General features: G+C 42.9%; 4 pseudogenes across 4 annotated transcripts; all 4 read right to left on the bottom strand.

Annotated features, from left to right (window-relative positions):
* Positions 1-633: 633 nt before the first annotated feature.
* LOC309531621 (disintegrin and metalloproteinase domain-containing protein 20 pseudogene) lies at positions 634-4,385 on the bottom strand (annotated as a pseudogene). The gene has a single exon. The product of its transcript is annotated as a disintegrin and metalloproteinase domain-containing protein 20 pseudogene (transcript).
* Positions 4,386-7,555: 3,170 nt separating this feature from the next.
* LOC309530365 (disintegrin and metalloproteinase domain-containing protein 20 pseudogene) lies at positions 7,556-11,295 on the bottom strand (annotated as a pseudogene). Its single transcript has one exon. The product of its transcript is annotated as a disintegrin and metalloproteinase domain-containing protein 20 pseudogene (transcript).
* Positions 11,296-13,254: 1,959 nt separating this feature from the next.
* Positions 13,255-16,846, bottom strand: LOC309530364 (disintegrin and metalloproteinase domain-containing protein 20 pseudogene; annotated as a pseudogene). Its single transcript has one exon. The product of its transcript is annotated as a disintegrin and metalloproteinase domain-containing protein 20 pseudogene (transcript).
* Positions 16,847-19,876: 3,030 nt separating this feature from the next.
* LOC309530361 (disintegrin and metalloproteinase domain-containing protein 20 pseudogene) lies at positions 19,877-22,324 on the bottom strand (annotated as a pseudogene). Its single transcript has one exon. The product of its transcript is annotated as a disintegrin and metalloproteinase domain-containing protein 20 pseudogene (transcript).
* Between the last annotated feature and the right edge of the window lie 886 nt (positions 22,325-23,210).

Raw genomic sequence — 23,210 nt, forward strand, 5'->3', positions numbered from 1 at the left:
CTTGCAGTGAACCTAACTGCAATTGTCCTCTCCCCGCTTGTGATTCCAAGCAGCTGATAATTCTCTTGATCTGATGATTTTGCAAGCCAATTTATCAAGTTCAGGGCTCAAAGTGACTGGGTGAGCAGAATGAGTTATGATTCCCTAAGTATATGAAGCGGACCTTCCGCAGAATATACAATGGTACCTCAGGTTAAGTACTTAATTCATTCCGGAGGTCCATTCTTAACCTGAAACTGTTCTTAACCTGAAGCACCACTTTAGCTAATGGGGCCTCCTGTTGCTGCCGCACCACCGGAGCACAATTTCTGTTCTCATCCTGAAGCAAAGTTCTTAACCCAAGATACTATTTCTGGGTTAGCTGAGTCTGTAACCTGAAGTGTATGTAACCCGAAGTGCCACTGTACCTGCTCCTCAAACAATCTACTGTATACAGAAGCAAGTCTGTTGAATTTAGTCTAGCTTTCTCCCAGGGTACATGGGCACAGAATGGCTGCCTTAAACTTTGGTACTTCAAAAACTCAGATTTACTCCAGTGGCACACACACCCTTCACACGCACAGCCATTTGGGGATGGTTTTCCCATCATCTGGTAATTAGAGGTATTTGTCTTCTTACAATGGGAACAGCTATCTTCACTAGGCTGTCCTTCCATTAATTTCTCTAATATTTGTACAAGGAACATAATGCTTGTTCATAGTGCAGAATGAGTAGACAACCTAAACTGTACAGTTGAGAGTCTTTATAAAAATTATATGACGTTGTTGTGGCTGGGTAAGGGGGAATTTATACGCTTTTATGCCTCAGTTTCGCAGCCTCCAGAATTTAAGGCCCTGAAAGCTCTTTTTATAAACCTCTATATTTTATGTTAGATAGTCTAGCCACTTTCTCAACATCGTTTTGCATTCCCCTTGTTCCAGTACAGAAACATGGCCTTCCGTATTCCATATATTTAGACATAAAATGAGAAGGCTGTATATACTAATCACTCAACTTGGATAATGCTGCAAATGTAATCAAGCCAAGTCCAATAAATATGTTGTTCTGCATCTACCATGTTCACTGATATTCATTATAAATAATCCTTTTATTGTCTATGTTTTACTGTAATATAGACTCCTGCTTACTTGGTTTCCTAGTAATGGGTTTATAAACTCTTTAATGTGTGAAGTGCAAATAATATTTTGCATTTATATGCACTGGTCTTTTAAATACACAAGTCTTGAGCAATTTTTACATGCAATAGGAGTTATATGCAGAGGCATTTGTAAACCCAGTATAAAGACAGAGGGCAAGTAAGAGCCACCTTTTAACTTGGGTGAAAGCTGGTTTCCTATAATATTCTCCCTCACAGTTGTGTTGTGTCTGAATACTTCAATTAGAGATAGGCAAGTTATTCTGAGCTCACTTCAGATTAACTTGAAAATGTTCTGAGACCTTCCCGCAAAATCAGAAGATCTTATTGAAAGATAGAATTAATCAGCACATCGAGCTGGACGCTCCGCTAGTGGAATATTTTCACCCCAAAGCTACAAAGATCTAAAAACCAAAGTGCTAATTAGCTACTTATTAGAGACAGCCAGACTGACCATTACATGATTCTGGGGGAAAAATATGCGCTGACACAGTTACAGGTATAATTTTTGCAATGGCTTTCTAGACAGATGTGAATTCACTTCAAAAACATACCAATATTGCATTTCAATGGCATTAGAGGATTGGGTTATGATCCTTTCTGTGTACACTCAAGGTTATTTTGAGAGAAAATCTGAGATATTTAAAATACAGCACTGCTTCCATGCATTTCTTTAGCATGGTAATGCTCCTGTATGATAATATTCCATTCCACTGGACAGATTTCTCCCACTTGACATAAGATAGGACTTCTGTCTTGAACAACACAGAGACTCTCAATATACAGTGAAAGGATAGGTAAAGATTTTCATATGTAAATATTTCCCTTTGAGATGAACTGAACCAATGCTTACAGAGTCAGATATAAGTTATACAATAATGCTCATTATACCCATCATACCCTTTTGAAACTTTCTGCATTGTTCGCTTCTGTGATCTAGAGTGGTTTTCATTCCTCTGCTCATTATGATGGAGAGATTCTTGAACTCTTTCTTCTAACAGTGTTGCTTAGCATAAACCTGTAATTCACACCCATGCCAACAGCAGCAGTCACCGTGGAAAGGACTAACACACTTCCTACAATACTACCTACAATGACACCATTCCAGTTTTTTGAAATTGGCCCACTGTCAATGCTGCCCCCATATCCTTTCTTTAGACAGTCAGGAGGGGCCCAACCATCAGAACAATGGCAGTGTTTGTGGTTGTTGCATATTCCCCTGTTATGGCACTTCGTGACATTACAATCATACTGCAAGAGGGACACGTTCTTGCATTCCCTACTAATACACAGCATGCCAGTGCCACAAGGTGTACCGTCTTCCACTGCTCCAAGATCAGCTACCTCCATTCCACTGTGGTAGTCTGTAGCCCAGCAGCTACTTTTGCCAATGGTGGTTTGAATGATGGTTTGGTGTTCCTCCAAGGTAGGTAGCCCATAAATATTACTACACTGCATTCGACCACATAGAATATTTTCAGCATTGCATTTCTTAAAAATACCATGTTTTAGGCCACAGTTGCCAAAGCGATCACCTCGAGCATTCAGTCCTCTGAAACAATCCTCTGAAGCTCGTATGGTTTTCTTGCCAAATATCTTTTCGCACTGCCCATTAGGAGTACTACAACGACCATGATAGCAATAGACTCCATCACCACAAGGGGCACCATCTTGTACATAAACATCTTCTGGACACTGATCTGAAGTCCCAGTGCAAAATTCAGGAAGATCACACATACTAATACTCTTTCTGCAAATGGATCCAGGGGGACGGTACTTGCACCTGTCACAGCACAATCCAGAAGAACAATTGGCACATGGACGCAACGTGCAATCTGGCCTGCAACAAAAATCCAATCGACACTGTTCAGTTGTACCACAGTCGCATTGCTCTCCTTTTTCCACTACTTTGTTCCCACAGTATTCGAGGTTATAGATTTGATCAGGGTCTGGTGGAATCAACAAACAAGGTGAGTCCTTTCGATTGAAATACTCATAGTAACTGCAGTTGCTAAATTTATCAACATCTGAGTACCAAGCAGACATAATGCAGGCATGTCGATCACATTTACAGACCAAATCATCATGGTTCATACCAAGATTATGTCCAAATTCATGGGCAAATAGCACAGAAAAATCAAACAAATTGAAATTCTTTGATACTATAACACCAGTAGCCCAATACTCACTACAAATTTCTCCTACATATGCTAGTCCAATAGGACCTATAAATGACCTGTATACAATTAAGTGAGCAGCATCATTCTTCAGATGGTTAAGTAGAGTGTTATGTCTCCATATACTGAAAGCACTAAGTGTGGCTCCGATACCGTGATCAACATCTATGAGGTTCTTTTCCGTCCATATCTCCAGTCCTGCTACAGACACGTCAAGAAAAAGTGGCTCAAAAAATGAATTTATAACATGGGTGGCCTCAAGAAGTTTCAGAGCAATATCAGTTTCATTTTTATTAAACTTAACATATCGTTCATGCTCCACCACAAATGCCACTTCTGCATGTCTCTTGTGTGGCCACCAGAGTCCTGCTGGAGCACTTTTGACAGCCACATGCTCTGCCTCCTGGATCATGGCCTCTTGACGTCTTTGCTCTTCCTCCGTCAACCCACACCTCATGTGCATGGCACCCTCCACTGTTTCCAGCCGATACACCACATGCTGAAAGGTAGCAGATGGCTGGACAGGTTCAATTTGATATGTCTCATTGTTAAGTTGTAACAGGCCCCTGAGTCCCCCAGAGCAAGTGCTGAGAGTGACTGAAGAGAGAGGCTTCTCCTGTATGAAGCCACTGTAGAAACAATCATCCCTGATGTAGTGATAGTCACCCAAGAGGTCCCCTTCCTTATTGTATGTGAAGATGGGGAAGCGTTTAGGAACAATGCCCTTCTTCCGCCTTAGGCGCACCACCTGGCCCTTCCCCTCAATCTGCAGCAGGTAGCTGACATCCTGGGTTTCCTGTAGTCCATACCTGAAGCTCAGTTTCCTTGGGATGGTCACCTCATAAGAGGCATACCTGAAGCCCTGAGGTGGTGTCTGGCCACGGGTCTCAATCAGGAGATTCCTCAAGAACATAAAGAACAGCCATGCCAGGCTGCCACTCATTTTCCCAGAAAGAGGAAAGAAGCTCTTGAAGCACCACCTCTGGTATCTCATCCCTGAAAGGGAAGCCCCAAACAGTTGTTACCGGGTTAGTAGATAGGTGGGAAGGAGGCTATATGTGAATCAGAAGAGGAGGAAGATACGTTGCCTAGCAACTGCCAGGGTGCTCCATCTGTGGAATGGGGGTGGAGCTTGGAGGATCAAAGAAGGAACAGAATGGCAGAGGAAGAAAAGGGACGAAAACATTCCTAAGAAGTTTCTGCCTGGGAGGGTTGCAGGTTTGTCATTGGTTTTCTCCCAAGGAGCAGGTGTCTTTTAATTTCGTGATTGCTGTCACCATCTGCAGTGATCATGGAGCCCAAGAAAGTAAAATCTCTCACTGCCTCCATTTCTTCCCCTTCTATTTGCCAGGAGGTGATGGGCCCAGTGGCCATGATCTTAATTTGCTAATTATTAGAATCAGCCAGACTGACCATTACATGATTGTGGGGGGGGGGGGATTGACAGCCTACTGGTATAACAAAATGTGGAATATTGTGCTAGTGGGAAAACTGGCAAACAAAGTAAGTATAACCAGGGTTGGGGTTTTTTGGGGTTTTTTTAAGGCTAAGCTTCTTTATGGAATAGTTTGGTTTTCTTATATACATTACAAGGCAGGAATCATCCTGGACAACAGTATGCCAGGGTGCAAAAGCCCAGGGGATCATGGGTAAGCTGGGCATTGTAAGCAACTAAGTGAAATTCAGAGTTGAAGGAAAGCAATGGGCATAAGATAATCCAGTCCATTAATTGCAAAACGTCTACTCTGAGTATGACTCCAGCTCAAGGGTTTTATAAATCTCATATCTCCTTTGAAGCCAGATTTTACTGCACTGGCACCCACAGCAGTTGCCATGAGCACGGATCCAATTCTCCTGGTCTTTCCCTCATGGTCAGCAATGCTCGGTGTCAGATAGTGTGAGAAAGACAGGCATGCAAAAGAGGATATGATAGAGGAGAATGAAACTGTCCCCCTTGGGTGGTGGTGGACTTTCCTTCCTTGGAAGTTTTTAAGCAGAGGTTGGATGACCCTCTGTCATGGACGCTTTAGCTGAGATTCCTGCATTGCAAGGGATTGGACTAGATGAACCTTGAGACCCTTCCAACCCATTATTCTATGGAGAAACAAGACTAGAACATGAAGAAATTCAATGAAGCTGAAGGATGGAAGATTCAGGACAGACAGAACAATTTACATAGTGCATATTTAAACTATAGAATTTGTTCTCAAAAGGTGCAGTGATGGTCACCAGCTTTGGTTGCTTTTTAGAGGATTAGACAAATTCCTAGCACATAAGGATATTAACATCTAGAAGAAGGAGGAGGAGGAGGAGTCTGGACTTGATAGCCCACCTTTCACTCCCCTTAAGGAGTCTCAAATTTGCTAACCATCTCCTTTCCCTTCCTCCCCAACAGCAAAAGCTCTGTGAGGTGAGTCAGGCTGAGAGACTTCAGAGAAGTGCGATTAGCCCAAGGTCACCCAACAGCTGCATGTGGAGGAGCGGAGACACGAACCCGGTTCACCAGATTACGAGTCCACCATGACACTATACTGGCTCTGTATGACCTCCAGTGTTGGAGCCAGTATGTCTCTGAACAGGGCCAGCCCACCTATGGGTCAAGGTGAGGTGACCACCTCCGGTAAGGTTGATTTGATATGTAGATCTTCACTTTCCTATTTCTTCCCAGTGGTGTCATGGACAGGGCAGAGGCGGAAGAATGGTGGAGACCGCCGCTGCAGGCGTTGACTAGAGAGGAGGAACCGGCAGGTAGCATAGACCTCCAGGAGTGGTTTGGCACAGAGAATACATGTAAGGGAGATGAGGACAAAAGGGGAGAGGAGGAGGAGGAGAACATGGACAGGATTCAGCAGGAGGAGGCTGAGCAGCAGTTGAATGAGATGCTGTCACTGGAGAGTATCCCTGCCCCAAACAGGGATTTGCTGAGTACAGTCAAACAGAGAGCTCAGAGGCAGCTGACTCATACCAGTCACATTCAGAGGCAGGAGGAGAAGTCAGATGAACAGGAAAGTAACGAAGAAGGGGGGTGGAACTTCACTCAGGGCAACATTAGGTGCATCTTGAATTCTTCTCTGCAAATTCTATTATAAGCAGAACTGAAAAAACTTGCTGTTTCTCTATCTCGCAGCCTTCCTGGGAATCAAACTACTTTTTAATTGGCAAAGAAAGGAGGAAGATATCAAAGAAAGTATAGTAAAATGGGAGAGGGACCTGGGACATACGATCAAACCCAATATTTGGAATGAATTATGGACTAAAATTATAAAATTCACGGCTTGTTTCCTTATAAGGGGAAATCTTATGAAAATGTACTATAGGTGGTACCTGACCCCTGTAAAACTTGCAAAAATAAATAAATCAAACAATAACAAGTGCTGGCGATGTAAGGAACAGATAGGAACATACTACCATATGTGGTGGTCCTGTCTAGAGATACAAACATTTTGCAACATGATTTATGAAGAGATAAAGAGATTGATAAAAACTACATTTAGCAAGAAACCGGAAGAATTTTTACTAGGAATGGTTTCAGATAATATTCCCCAAAACAAAACTAGGCTATTTATGTATGCAACATCAGCAGCAAGGGTTATAGTGGCAAAACACTGGAAAGATAAAAATACACCCACTAAAGAGGAATGGGTAGTCAAATTGTGCGAGTACTTGGAGCTCGCGAAGCTGACAGATGCAATAAGAGATAAACCTAAAAAATTGGTGAAAGAAGAATGGGAATGTTTAAATAATTATTTAGGGGACAAGGGCTCAGCAAGAAAGATCTGGCTATGTTTAGATTGATACCGCATAGAGAAATGTTCCCTGATACCAAGATGAGGGATTCCTTTGGAATGCAGATAGAGATAATTGATAAGAATAATGATCTGTTGTGAGCTTGACGGAAGTGTACAATGGATGAGCTTTCCTGCTTTGGCTCATCTTCCTTTTTCTTTTTCTTTTTTTCTTTTTTCTTTTCTTTTATGTTTCCTATATTTGCTTATGTTCTGTGTCATGTACTTCAATAGTATTTGAATTTTTTTTAAAAAAAATCATTACTATTAAGGAATTTTCCTTTGTAATATTGGTTGTCTATATATATATGTACCTGTTTAAAGCAAAATAAAAGTTTAAAGAAAGAAAGAAAGAAAAACCTTTAATGAAAAGATTACACCCTCAAATATGTTACATAACATTCACCATTATTTCTATCATAGCTTTTTGAAATATTATGTGTTGGTGGTTGTATAATATTTTTATTATATTGTCTCATTTCAACACTAACATTTCTGCCAACACAGTTATCGGTATAATGTTTGCAATGGCTTTCTAGACAGATGTGAATTCACTCCACAAATGTACAAATATTGCATTTCAATGGCTTTAGAGGATTGGGTTGTGATTCTATTCCTGTACACCCAAGGTTACTTTGGGAGAGGATCCGAGACATCCAAGATACCAGCACTGCTTCCATGCATTTCTTTAGCATGGTATGATAACATTTCATTCCACTGAACAGATTTCTCCCATTTACATAGGATAGGACTTCTGTCCTGAACAACAAAGAGACTCTCAACATACCGTGAAAGTATAGGCAAAGATTTTCATATGTGAATATTTCCCTTTGAGATGAACTGAACCAATGCTTGCAGAGTCAAATATATGTTGTATAATAGTGCTCATTATATGCATCATACCCTTTTGAAACTTTCTGCATTGTTCACTTCTGTGATCTAGAGTGGTTTTCATTCCTCTGTTCATTATGATGGAGAGATTCTTGAACCCTTTCTTCTAACAGTGTTGCTTAGCACAAACCTGTAATACACACCCATGCCAACAGCAGCAGTCACCGTGGAAAGGACTAACACACTTCCTACAATGCTACCTACAATGACACCATTCCGGTTTTTTGAAATTGGCCCACTGTCAATGCTGCCTCCATATCCTTTCTTTAGACAGTCAGGAGGGGCCCAACCATAAGAACAATGGCAGTGTTTGTGGTTGTTGCATATTCCCCTATTATGGCACTTTGTGACATTACAATCATACTGCAAGAGGGACACGTTCTTGCATTCCCTACTAATACACAGCATGCCAGTGCCACAAGGTGTACCGTCTTCCACTGCTCCAAGATCAGCTACCTCCATGCCACTGTGGTAGTCTGTAGCCCAGCAGCTACTTTTGCCAATGGTGGTTTGAATGATGGTTTGGTGTTCCTCCAAGGTAGGTACACTATGGATATTACTACACTGCATTCGACCACATAGAATATTTACAGCATTGCATTTCTTAAAAATACCATGTTTTAGGCCACAATTGCCAAAGCGATCACCTTGAGCATTCAGTCCTCTGAAACAATCCTCTGAAGCTCGTACGGTTTTCTTGCCAAATATCTTTTCACACTGCCCATTCGGAGTACTACAACGACCATGATAGCAATAGACTCCATCACCGCAAGGGGCACCATCTTGTACATAAACGTCTTCTGGACATTGGTCTGAAGTTCCAGTGCAAAATTCAGGAAGATCACACATACTAATACTCTTTCTGCAAATGGATCCAGGGGGACGGTACTTGCACCTGTCACAGCACAATCCAGAAGAACAATTGGCACATGGACGCAACGTGCAATCTGGCCTGCAACAATAATCCAGTCGACACTGCTCAGTTGTACCACAGTCGCATTGCTCTCCTTTTTCCACTACTTTGTTCCCACAGTATTCGAGGTTATAGATTTGATCAGGGTCTGGTGGAATCAACAAGCAAGGTGAGTTCCTTCGATTGAAATACTCATAGTAACTGCAGTTGCTAAACTTATCAACATCTGAGTGCCAAGCAGACATAATGCAGGCACGTCGGTCACATTTACAGACCAAATCATCATGTTTCATACCAAGATTATGTCCAAATTCATGGGCAAATAGCACAGAAAAATCAAACAAATTGAAATTCTTTGATACTACAACACCAGTAGCGAATTTCTCACTACAAATTTGTCCTTGAAATGCTATTCCAATAACACCTCTGTACGACCTGTATACAATTAAGTGAGCAGCATCATTCTTTAGATGGTTAAGTAGAGTGTTACGTCTCCATATACTGAAAGCATTAAGTGTGGCTCCGATACTTTTACCAACATCTATGAGGTTCTTTTCCGTCCATATCTCCAGTCCTGCTACAGACACATCAAGAAACAGTGGCTCAAAAAATGAATTTATAACATGGGTGGCCTCAAGAATTTTCAGAGCAATATCAGTTTCATTTTTATTAAACTTAACATATCGTTCATGCTCCACCACAAATGCCACTTCTGCATGTCTCTTGTGTGGCCACCAGAGTCCTGCTGGAGCACTTTTGACAGCCACATGCTCTGCCTCCTGGATCATGGCCTCTTGACGCCTTTGCTCTTCCTCCGTCAACCCACACCTCATGTGCATGGCACCCTCCACTGTTTCCAGCCGATACACCACATGCTGAAAGGTAGCAGATGGCTGGACAGGTTCAATTTGATATGTCTCATTGTTAAGTTGTAACAGGCCCCTGAGTCCCCCTGAGCAAGTGCTGAGAGTGACTGAAGAGAGAGGCTTGTCCTGTATGAAGCCACTGTAGAAACAATCATCCCTGATGTAGTGATAGTCACCCAGCAGGTCCCCTTCCTTATTGTACGTGAAGATGGGGAAATGTTTAGGAACAATGCCCTTCTTCCGCCTTAGGCGCACCACCTGGCCCTTCCCCTCAATCTGCAGCAGGTAGCTGACATCCAGGGTTTCCTGTAGTCCATACCTGAAGCTCAGTTTCCTTGGGATGGTCACCTCATAAGAGGCATACCTGAAGCCCTGAGGTGGTGTCTGGCCACGGGTCTCAATCAGGAGATTCCTCAAGAACATAATGAACAGCCATGCCAGGCTGCCACTCATTTTCCCAGAAAGAGGAAAGAATCTCTTGAAGCACCACCTCTGGCATCTTATCCCTGAAAGGGAAGCTCCAAGCAGTTGTTACCAGGTTAGTAGATAGATGGGAAGGTGGCTATATGTGAATTAGAAGAGGAGGAAGATATGTTGCCTAGCAACTGCCAGTGTGCTCCGTCTGTGGAATGTGGGCGGAGCTTGGAGGATCAAAGATGGAACAGAATGGCAGAGGAAGAGCAGGGAAGAAAACGTTCCAAAGAAGTTTCTGCCTGAGAGGGTTGCAGGAAGAAGAGCAAAAAAGAGAGAGAGTCTTATAGCACCCCATAGACTAACAAGTTCTATTTCAGCTTCAGTCAGTGGGCATGAGGCCACTTCATACATTGGATGGGTCATAATCCTCAGTTGTCACGTATGGAACATTAAAAGTACTTTCTGTGACAATTCAACTAGTGTTTAAATGTATGCAAAACATAAAAATAACTGGTGATAGAACAATCATCTTTGCATTGCTAAGTTCCTTATCAGCTCTGAGGCAAAAGCTCCTCTTCACTTGGCCAGTTGAAGAAGCCCAGGTGAGCAATGTGCTTCTTTCGGTCACAGTTTTTACTCGTCCACCTCGTTCAGAGAAGGGAAGCCAGCATGGAATGCTGGCCACCAGCTCAGTCAAAACCACCCGGATGAGTGAATGGCCCCTCTAATCCCTCCCAATCCCCTCAGAATCTTCCTTTTTTGCACACCAAACTGCATCCTCCCTCAGTGGGAGATTCCATGCACCCCTTTTGACTGGAGATACAACAAGAGATTCATTCTGGATCTTCTGCGTACAATATATGGTGTACCCCACTGAACTATGGATCTTCCCATCCTTATATAAGTAAGGGAAATGAAAACTCTTAGGGTCACGTGAAATATTTTAGAAAGGGGATTTAGCATTACCAGAGAGCATTTTGTTGTTGTGTAGTCATTTAGTCGTGTCCGACTCTTTGTGAACTCATGGACCAGAGCATGCCAAGCACTCCTGTCTTCCACTGCCTCCCACAGTTTGGTCTAACTCATGCTAGTAGCTTTAATAACACTGTCCAACCATCTCATCCTCTGTCGTCCCCTTCTCCTTGTGCCCTCAATCTTTCCCAGCATCAGGGTCTTTTCCAGGGAGTCTTCTCTTCTCATGAGGTGGCCAAAGTACTGGAGCCTCAGTTTCAGAATCTGTCCTTCCAGTGAGCACTCAGGGCTGATTTCCTTAAGAATGGAGAGGTTTGATCTTCTTGCAGTCCATGGGACTCTCAAGAGTCTCCTCCAGCACCATAATTCAAAATCATCATTCTTCGGTGATCAGCCTTCTTTATGGTCCAGCTCTCACTTCCATACAACACTACTGGGAAAACCATGGCTTTAACTATACGGACCTTTGTTGGCAAGGTGATGTCTTTGCTTTTTAAGATGCTGTCTAGGTTTGTCATCGCCTTTCTCCCAAGGAGCAGGCGTCTTTTAATTTCGTGACTGCTGTCACCATCTGCAGTGATCATGGAGCCCAATAAAGTAAAATCTCTCACTGTCTCCATTTCTCCCCCTTCTATTTGCCAGGAGGTGATGAGCCCAGTGGCCATGATCTTAGTTTTTTTGATGTTGAGCTTCATACTGTATTTTGCGCTCTCCTCTTTCACCCTCATTAAAAGGTTCTTTAATTCCTCCTCACTTTCTGCCATCAAGGTTGTGTCATCTGCATATCTGAGGTTGTTGATATTTCTTAGTTTTATCAAAAAGTGTATTGGCTTCCCTAAAAATAGTTCATTTTGAGGAAAACCCCAATTTATTTCAAAATTTGCTCTCTGTTAATTAGAAATATGCTAGAATACTGATTACTTGGTTTCCCAGTATTAGATTTATAAAATCTTTAATGTGTGAAGTGCAAAAAATATTTTGCATTTATATGCATTGGTGTTTTAAATACACAAGTCTTGAGCCATTTTTACATGTAATGGGAGTTAAATACAGGGGTATTTGTAAACCCTGTATAAACTCAGAGGGCAAGTAATGGCTACCTTTTGACCTGGGTGAAAGCTGGCTTCCCATAATATTCTCCCTCACAGTTGTGTCTGAATACTTGAATTAGAGATAGGCAAGTTATTCTGAGCTCACTTCAGATTATCTTGAAAATTTTCTGAGACCTTCCCCCAAAATCAGAAGATCTTATTGAAAGATAGAACTAATCAGGAAATAGAGCTGAATGCTCAGCTAGTGGAATATTTTCTCCCCAAAGCTACAAAGATCTAAAAAGCAAAGCGCTAATCAGCTACTTATTAGAGACAGCCAGACTGACCATTACATGATTCTAGAAAAAATATATGTGCCGACAGTATGACTCAGGACAGCTGAAGGGATAGCATAGACCTCCAGGAGTGGTTTGGCACAGAGCATACATGTAAGGGAGATGAGGGCAAAAGGGGAGAGGAGGAGGAGGAGAACATGGACAGGATTCAGCAGGAGGAGGCTGAGCAGCAGTTGAATGAGATCCTGTCGCTGGAGAGTATCCCAGAACCCGTACCCTCCCCCGCAAACCAGGCATTCACTGAGTATAGTCAAACAGAGACCTCAGAGGCAACTGTCTCATACCAGTCACAGTCAGAGGAAGGAGGAGAAGTCAGATGAACAGGAAAGTAATGAAGAAGGGGGGTGGAACTTCACTCAGGGCAACATTAGGTGCATCTTGAATTCTTCTCTGCAAATTCTATTATAAGCAGAACTGAAAAGGCTTGCTGTTTCTCTATCTCGCAGCCTTCTTGGGAATCGACCACAGCTGCCGACAGTACCCTAACTTCATTCCCTGCTTGTCCCTGATGTGGCTCTTCACCCATCCCTTCTTCCATGGCGGGGGGGGGGATTTGGTATATTCCGCGTTAAAGTACAGAGATGGTCTCAAAATATCTGAAAAGATTTCCCCCCCAAAATGGTTTGTGGATAAACCAAAGATTACGCTGTGTGACACATTTTATCAACAAACTGTTAAAACAAAAAACTTTAATGAAAAAATAGCACCCTCAAATATGTTACAAAACATGCACCATTATTTCCATAATAGCTTTTTGAAATATTATGTGTTGTTAGTTTTATAATATTTTTAATATATTGTCTCATTTCAACATTAACATTTCTGCCAACACAGTTATTGGTATAACGTTTGCAATGGCTTTCTAGACAGATGTGAATTCACTCCACAAACGTACAAATATTGCATTTCAATGGCTTGAGAGGATTGGGTTATGATTCTTTCTGTGTACACCCAAGGTTACTTTGAGAGAAAACCTGAGATATTCAAAATACCAGCACTGCTTCCATGCATTTCTTTAACATGGTATGATAACATTCCATTCCACTGGACAGATTTCACCCATTTGCATAGGATAGGACTTCTGTCTTGAACAATAAAGAGACTCTCAAAATACTGTGAAAGTATAAACAAAGATTTCCATGTGAATATTTCCCTTAGAGATGAACTGAACCAATGCTTACAGAGTCAAATATATGTTATATAATAGTGCTCATTATATCCATCATACCCTTTTGAAACTTTCTGCATTGTTCACTTCTGTGATCTAGAGTGGTTTTCATTCCTCTGTTCATTATGATGGAGAGATTCTTGAACTCTTTCTTCTAACAGTGTTGCTTAGCACAAACCTGTAATACACACCCATGCCAACAGCAGCAGTCACCGTGGAAAGGACTAACACACTTCCTACAATACTACCTCCAATCACACCATTCCAGTTTTTTGAAATTGGCCCACTGTCAATGCTGCCCCCATATCCTTTCTTTAGACAGTCAGGAGGGGCCCAACCATAAGAACAATGGCAGTGTTTGTGGTTGTTGCATATTCCCCTATTATGGCACTTTTTGAAGTTACAATCATACTGCAAGAGGGACACGTTCTTGCATTCCCTACTAATACACATCATGCAAGTGCCACAAGGTGTACCGTCTTCCACTGCTCCAAGATCAGCTACCTCCATGCCACTGTGGTAGTCTGTAGCCCAGCAGTTACTTTTGCCAATGGTGGTTTGAATGATGGTTTGGTGTTCCTCCAAGGTAGGTACACTATGTATATTACTACACTGCATTCGGCCACATAGAATATTTTCAGCATTGCATTTCTTAAAAATACCATGTTCAAGGCCACAATTGCCAAAGCGATCACCTCGAACATTCAGTCCTCTGAAACAATCCTCTGAAGCTCGTACGGTTTTCTTGCCAAATATCTTTTCACACTGCCCATTCGGAGTACTACAACGACCATGATGGCAATAGACTCCATCACCGCAAGGGGCACCATCTTGTACATAAACATCTTCCGGACATTGGTCCGAAGTACCAGTGCAAAACTCAGGCAGGTCACAGATGCCAATACTCTTTCTGCAAATGAATCCAGGGGGACGGTACTTGCACATGGCACAGCACAGTCCAGAAGAACAATTGGCACATGGACGCAACGTGCAATCTGGCCTGCAACACTGATCTGATTGACACTGCACAGCTGAACCACAGTCACATTGCTCTCCTTTTTCCACTACTTTGTTCCCACAGTATTCGAGGTTATAGATTTGATCAGGGTCTGGTGGAATCAACAAGCAAGGTGAGTCCTTTCGATTGAAATACCTATGGTAACTGCAGTTGCTAAACTTATCAGTCCGTGAGTGCCAAGCAGCCATAATGCAGGCATGTCGATCACATTTACAGTCCGAACTATCATGGGGCATGCCAAGATTATGCCCAAATTCATGGGCAAATAGCACAGAAAAATCAAACAAATTGAAATATAATGATACTTCAAGAGCAGTGGCCCAATATTTACTACAAATTTGTCCTACATATGCTAGTCCAATAGTACTTCCATATGACCTGTATACAATTAAGTGAGCAGCATCATTCTTTAGATGGTTAAGTAGAGTGTTACGGCTCCATATACTAAAAGCTTTAAGTGTGGCACCTATTCCACCATCAACATCTATGAGGTTCTTTTCTGACCATATCTCCAGTCCTGCTATTGATACTTCAACTAAAAATGGCTCAAAAAATGAATTTACCATATGGATGGTCTCAAGAAGTTTCATAGCAATATCAGTTTCATTTTTATTAAACTTAACATATCGTTCATGCTCCACCACAAATGCCACTTCTGCATGTCTCTTGTGTGGCCACCAGAGTCCTGCTGGAGCACTTTTGACAGCCACATGCTCTGCGTCCTGGATCATGGCCTCTTGATGCCTTTGCTCCTCCTCCGTCAACCCACACCTCATGTGCATGGCACCCTCCACTGTTTCCAGCCGATACACCACATGCTGAAAGGTAGCAGATGGCTGGACAGGTTCAATTTGATATGTCTCATTGTTAAGTTGTAACAGGCCCCTGAGTCCCTCTGAGCAAGTGCTGAGAGTGACTGAAGAGAGAGGCTTGTCCTGTATGAAGCCACTGTAGAAACAATCATCCCTGATGTAGTGATAGTCACCCAGCAGGTCCCCTTCCTTATTGTACGTGAAGATGGGGAAGTGTTTAGGAACAATGCCCTTCTTCCGCCTTAGGCGCACCACCTGGCCCTTCCCCTCAATCTGCAGCAGGTAGCTGACATCCAGGGTTTCCTGTAGTCCATACCTGAAGCTCAGTTTCCTTGGGATGGTCACCTCATAAGAGGCATACCTGAAGCCCTGAGGTGGTGTCTGGCCACGGGTCTCAATCAGGAGATTCCTCAAGAACATAATGAACAGCCATGCCAGGCTGCCACTCATTTTCCCAGAAAGAGGAAAGAATCTCTTGAAGCACCACCTCTGGCATCTTATCCCTGAAAGGGAAGCTCCAAGCAGTTGTTACCAGGTTAGTAGATAGATGGGAAGGAGGCTATATGTGAATTAGAAGAGGAGGAAGATATGTTGCCTAGCAACTGCCAGTGTGCTCCGTCTGTGGAATGTGGGCGGAGCTTGGAGGATCAAAGATGGAACAGAATGGCAGAGGAAGAGCAGGGAAGAAAACGTTCCAAAGAAGTTTCTGCCTGAGAGGGTTGCAGGAAGAAGAGCAAAAAAGAGAGAGAGTCTTATAGCACCCCATAGACTAACAAGTTCTATTTCAGCTTCAGTCAGTGGGCATGAGGCCACTTCATACATTGGATGGGTCATAATCCTCAGTTGTCACGTATGGAACATTAAAAGTACTTTCTGTGACAATCCAACTAGTGTTTAAATGTATGCAAAACATAAAAATAACTGGTGATAGAACAATCATCTTTGCATTGCTGAGTTCCTTATCAGCTCTGAGGCAAAAGCTCCTCTTCACTTGGCCAGTTGAAGAAGCCCAGGTGAGCAATGTGCTTCTTCTAGCTACAGTTTTTACTCATCCACCTCGTTCAGAGGAGGGAAGCCAGCAGGGAGTGCTGGCCACCACCTCAGTCAAAACCATCTGGATGAGTGAATGGCCCCTCTAATCCCTCCCAATCCCCTCAGAATCTTCCTTTTTTGCACACCAAACTGCATCCTCCCTCAGTGGGAGATTCCATGCGCCCCTTTTGACTGGAGATACAACAAGAGATTCATTCTGGATCTTCTGCATACAATATATGGTGTACACCCCTGAACTATTGATCTTCCCATCCTTAAATAAGTAAGGGACTCTTAGGGGCATGTGAAACATTTTAGAAAGGGGATCTAGCATTATCAGAGAGCATCTTACCCTTTAGTTTTATCCCAAAGTGTTTTGGCTTCCCTAAATATAGTTCATTTTGAGGAATACCCCAATTTATTTCAAAATCTGCTCTAACTGAGAATTTGAGATAATCTAGAATACTCTTTACTTGGTTTTTCCAGTATAAGATTTATAAAATATTTAATCTGTGAGGTGCAAAAAATATTTTGCATTTATATGCACTGGTGTTTTACGTGTATTGGGAGTTAAATACAGGGGGATTTGTAAACCTTGTATAAGCTCAGAGGGCAAATAAGAGCTACCTTTTGACCTGGGTGAAAGCTAGTTTCCCATAATATTCTCCCTCACAGTTGTGTTGTGTCTTCATTTAGAGATAGGCAAGTTATTCTGAGCTCACTTCAGATTAACTTGAAAATTTTCTGAAACCTTCCCCCAAAATCAGAAGATCTTATTGAAAGATAGAACTAATCAGCACATAGGGCTGGATCTTCAGCTAGTGTAATTTTTCTCCCCAAAGCTACAAAGATCTAAAAAGCAACGCTCTAATTTGCTACTTATTAGAATCAGCCAGACTGACCATTACATGATGGGGGGGGGGAATTGACAGCCTACTGGTATAACAAAATGTGGAATATTGTGCTAGTGGGAAAACTGGCAAACAAAGTAAGAATAACCAAGGTTGTTGTTGTTGTTTTTAAGGCCAAGCTTCTTTATGGAATAGTTTGGTTTTCTTATATACATCACAAGGCAGGAATCATCCTGGACAACAGTATGCCAGGGTGCAAAAGCCCAGGGGATCATGGGTAAGCTGGGCATTGTATGCAACTAAGTGAAATTCAGAGTCGAAGGAAAGCAATGGGCATAATCCAGTCCATAAATTGCAAAAGGTCTACTCTGAGTATGACTCCAGCTCAAGGGTTTTATAAATCTCATATCTCCATGATTCTATGGAGAAAGAAGACTAGAACATGAAGACATTCAGTGAAGCTGAAGGATGGAAGATTCAGGACAGCTGAAGGGATTTATGAAGCTCATATTTCCTTGAAGCCAGATTTTACTTCGCTGGCACCCATGGCAGTTGCCATGAGCATGGAGCCAATTTTCCTGGTCTTTCCCACATGATCAGCACTGCTTGCTGTCAGCTGATGATGATGTGAGAAATACAGGCATGCAAGAGAGGATATGATAGGGGAGTATGCAAAAGTATCCCTCGGGAGGTGGTGGACTTTCCTTCCTTGGATGTTTTTAAGCAGAGGTTGGATGACCCTCTGTCATGGACGCTTTAGCTGAGATTCCTGCATTGCAAGGGATTGGACTAGATGAACCTTGAGTCCCTTCCAACCCATGATTCTATGGAGAAACAAGACTAGAACATGAAGAAATTCAATGAAGCTGAAGGATGGAAGATTCAGGACAGACAGAACCATTTGCATAGTTACATAGTGCATACTTAAACTATAGAATTTGTTCTCAAATGGTACAGTGATGGTCATCAGTTTTGGTTGCTTTTTAGAGAATTAGACAAATTCGTAGCACATAAGGATATTAACATTTACTAGCCACAATAGAAGAAGAGAAGAAGAAGAAGAGTTTGGACTTCTATGCCGCCTTTCACTCCTCTTAAGGAGTCTCAAAGCGGCTAACCATCTGCTTTCCCTTCCTCCCCAACAACAAACAGGCTGTGAGGTGAGTGAGGCTGAGAGACTTCAGAGAAGTGTGACTAGCCCAAGGTCACCCAACAGCTGCATGTGGAGGAGTTGGGAAGAGTCCACTCTTAAACCACTACACCACAGTGGCTCTGTATGACGTCCAATGTTGGAGCCAGTATGTCTCTGAACAGGGCCAGCCCACCTATGGGGCAAGGTGAGGCAACCACCTCAGGTAAGGTTGATTTGATTTCCCCACCTTGTTTGTGATGTAGATCTTCACTCCCCCATTTCTTCCCAGTGGTGTCATGGACTGGGCAGAGGAGGAAGAATGGTGGAGACCACCGCTGCAGGCTTTGACTAGAGAGGAGGAATGGGCAGGTTGCATAGACCTCCAGGAGTGGTTTGGCACAGAACATACCTGTAAGGGAGATAAGGGGAGGGAAGTTGTGGGGGGAATTGGGGGGAAATGGGAGAGGAGGAGGAGAACATGGACAGGATTCAGCAGGAGGAGGCTGAGCAGCAGTTGAATGAGATGATGTCACTGGAGAGTATCCCAGAACTCGTTCTCTCTTCCCAAACCAGGCATTCGCTGAGAATAGTCAAACAGAGAGCTCAGAGGCAACTGTCTCATACCAGTCACAGTCAGAGGCAGGAGGAGAAGTCAGATGAACAGGAAGATAATGAAGAAGGGGGGTGGGAGGAACTTCACTCAGGGCAACGTTAGGCATTAGGTGCTTCTTGAATTCTTCTCTGCAAATTGTATTATAAGCAGAACTGAAAAAGCTTGCTGTTTCTCTATCCCACAGTCTTCCTGGGAATCGGCTGCAGCAAAAGTGGTTTGTGGATAAACCAAAGATTACCCTGTGTGACAATTTTTTATCAACAAGCTGCTAAACAGAAAACTTTAATAAAAAGATTGCACCCTCAAATATTTTACATAACATTCGGCATTTTTTCCATCATAGCTTTTTGAAATATTATGTCCTGGTGGTTTTATAATATTTTTATTATATTGTCTCATTTCAACATTAACATTTCTGCCAACACAGTTATCAGTATAACGTTCGCAATGGCTTTCTAGACAGACATGGATTCACTTCACAAATGTACAAATATTGCATTTCAATGGCTTGAGAGGATTGGGTTGTGATTCTATCCCTGTACAACCAAGGTTACTTTGAGAGAAAATCTGAGATATTCAAAATACCAGCACTGCTTCCATGCATTTCTTTAGCATGGTATGATAACATTCCATTCCACTGGACAGATTTCACCCACTCAACATAGGATAGGACTTCTGTCCTGAACAACAAAGAGACTCTCAACAGAAAGTGAAAGTATAGGCAAATATTTTCAAATGTGAATATTTCCACTTCAGATGAACTGAACCAATGCTTACAGAGGCAAATATATGTTATGTAATAGTGCTCATTATACCCATCATACCCTTTTGAAACTTTCTGCATTGGTAGCTTCTGTGATCTAAAGTGGTTTTCATTCCTCTGTTGATTCTGAGGGAGAGATTCTTAAACTCATTCTTCTAACATTGTTGCTTAGCACAAACCTGTAATACACACCCATGACAACAGCAGCAGTCACTGTGGAAAGGACTAACACACTTCCTACAATATTACCTCCAATCACACCATTCCAGCTTTTTGAAATTGGCCCACTGTCAATGCTGCCCCCATATCCTTTCTTTAGACAGTCAGGAGGGGCCCAACCATAAGAACAATGGCAGTGTTTGTGGTTGTTGCATATTCCCCTGTTATGGCACTTTGTGACATTACAATCATAGTGCAAGAGGGACACGTTCTTGCATTCCCTACGAATACACATCATGCCAGTGCCACAAGGTGTACCGTCTTCCACTGCTCCAAGATCAGCTACCTCCATTCCACTGTGGTAGTCTGTAGCCCAGCAGTTACTTTTGCCAATGGTGGTTTGAATGATGGTTTGGTGTTCCTCCAAGGTAGGTACACTATGTATATTACTACACTGCATTCGGCCACATAGAATATTTTCAGCATTGCATTTCTTTAAAATACCATGTTCAAGGCCACAATTGCCAAAGCGATCACCTCGAACATTCAGTCCTCTGAAACAATCCTCTGAAGCTCGTACGGTTTTCTTGCCAAATATCTTTTCACACTGCCCATTCGGAGTACTACAACGACCATGATAGCAATAGACTCCATCACCGCAAGGGGCACCATCTTGTACATAAATGTCTTCTGGACACTGATCTGAAGTCCCAGTGCAAAATTCAGGAAGATCACACATACTAATACTCTTTCTGCAAATGGATCCAGGGGGACGGTACTTGCACCTGTCACAGCACAATCCAGAAGAACAATTGGCACATGGACGCAACGTGCAATCTGGCCTGCAACAATAATCCAATTGACACTGTTCAGTTGTACCACAGTCGCATTGCTCTCCTTTTTCCACTACTTTGTTCCCACAGTATTCGAGGTTATACATTTCGTCAGGGTCTGGTGGAATCAACAAGCAAGGTGAGTCCTTTCGATTGAAATACCTATGGTAACTGCAGTTGCTAAACTTATCAGTCCATGAGTGCCAAGCAGACATAATGCAGGCATGTCGATCACATTTACAGCCCGAACTATCATGGGGCATGCCAAGATTATGCCCAAATTCATGGGCAAATAGCACAGAAAAATCAAGCAAATTGAAATTTCTTGATACTTCAAGAGCAGTGGCCCAATATTTACTACAAATTTGTCCTACATATGCTAGTCCGATAGTACTTCCATACGACCTGTATACAATTAAGTGAGCAGCATCATTCTTTAGATGGTGAAGTAGAGTGTTACGGCTCCATATACTAAAAGCTTTAAGTGTGGCACCTATTCCACCATCAACATCTATGAGGTTCTTTTCTGACCATATCTCCAGTCCTGCTATAGACACTTCAACTAAAAATGGCTCAAAAAATGAATTTACCATATGGATGGTCTCAAGAAGTTTCATAGCAATATCAGTTTCATTTTTATTGAACTTAACATATCGTTCATACTCCACCACAAATGCCACTTCTGCATGTCTCTTGTGTGGCCACCAGAGTCCTGCTGGAGCACTTTTGACAGCCACATGCTCTGCGTCCTGGATCATGGCCTCTTGATGCCTTTGCTCCTCCTCCGTCAACCCACACCTCATGTGCATGGCACCCTCCACTGTTTCCAGCCGATACACCACATGCTGAAAGGTAGCAGATGGCTGGACAGGTTCAATTTGATATGTCTCATTGTTAAGTTGTAACAGGCCCCTGAGTCCCTCTGAGCAAGTGCTGAGAGTGACTGAAGAGAGAGGCTTGTCCTGTATGAAGCCACTGTAGAAACAATCATCCCTGATGTAGTGATAGTCACCCAGCAGGTCCCCTTCCTTATTGTACGTGAAGATGGGGAAATGTTTAGGAACAATGCCCTTCTTCCGCCTTAGGCGCACCACCTGGCCCTTCCCCTCAATCTGCAGCAGGTAGCTGACATCCAGGGTTTCCTGTAGTCCATACCTGAAGCTCAGTTTCCTTGGGATGGTCACCTCATAAGAGGCATACCTGAAGCCCTGAGGTGGTGTCTGGCCACGGGTCTCAATCAGGAGATTCCTCAAGAACATAAAGAACAGCCATGCCAGGCTGCCACTCATTTTCCCAGAAAGAGGAAAGAATCTCTTGAAGCACCACCTCTGGCATCTTATCCCTGAAAGGGAAGCTCCAAGCAGTTGTTACCAGGTTAGTAGATAGATGGGAAGGAGGCTATATGTGAATCAGAAGAGGAGGAAGATACGTTGCCTAGCAACTGCCAGTGTGCTCCATCTGTGGAATGTGGGCGGAGCTTGGAGGATCAAAGAAGGAACAGAATGGCAAAGGAAGAGCAGGGAAGAAAACGTTCCAAAGAAGTTTCTGCCTGAGAGGGTTGCAGGAAGAAGAGCAAAAAAGAGAGAGAGTCTTATAGCACCCCATGGACTAACAAGTTCTATTTCAGCATCAGTCAGTGGGCATGAACCCACTTCATACATTGGATGGGTTATAATCCTCAGTTGTCAGGTATGGAATATAAAAAGTACTTTCTGTGACAATTCAACTAGTGTTTAAATGTATGCAAAACATAAAAATAACTGGTGATAGAACAATCATCTTTGCATTGCTAAGTTCCTTATCAGCTCTGAGGCAAAAGCTCCTCTTCACTTGGCCAGTTGAAGAAGCCCAGGTGAGCAAAGTGCTTCTTTCGGTCACAGTTTTTACTCGTCCACCTCCTTCAGAGGAGGGAAGCCAGCATGGAGTGTTGGCCACCAGCTCAGTCAAAACCACCCAAAATAGTGATTGACCCCTCTAATCCTTCCCAATCCCCTTAGCATCTTCCTTTTTTGCACACCAAGCTGCAGCCTCCCTCAACGGGAGCTTCTATGAGTTCCTGCTCCAGGCCTTGAGTTCCAAATCTCCCACAGTTTCTTTCCCAAATGAAGCACCTCAGTGGCACACAATGGGCACCCAGGTCTCTTCACTTTCCAGCGCCATAGCTGTTCTGTCAGGTACTGGACTTCCCCTGCTCTTCCCACCCCCACACAAATTCACCACCATCACCTCAGTTCTCTCCCACTTTCCAGTTTGACTTGGTTCATTCTGGCAGCTGCTGCAGGACACAAC

Source organism: Podarcis vaucheri, assembly GCF_965113315.1.
Source record: "Podarcis vaucheri genome assembly, chromosome: 4".
NCBI classification, from domain to species: domain Eukaryota; kingdom Metazoa; phylum Chordata; class Lepidosauria; order Squamata; family Lacertidae; genus Podarcis; species Podarcis vaucheri.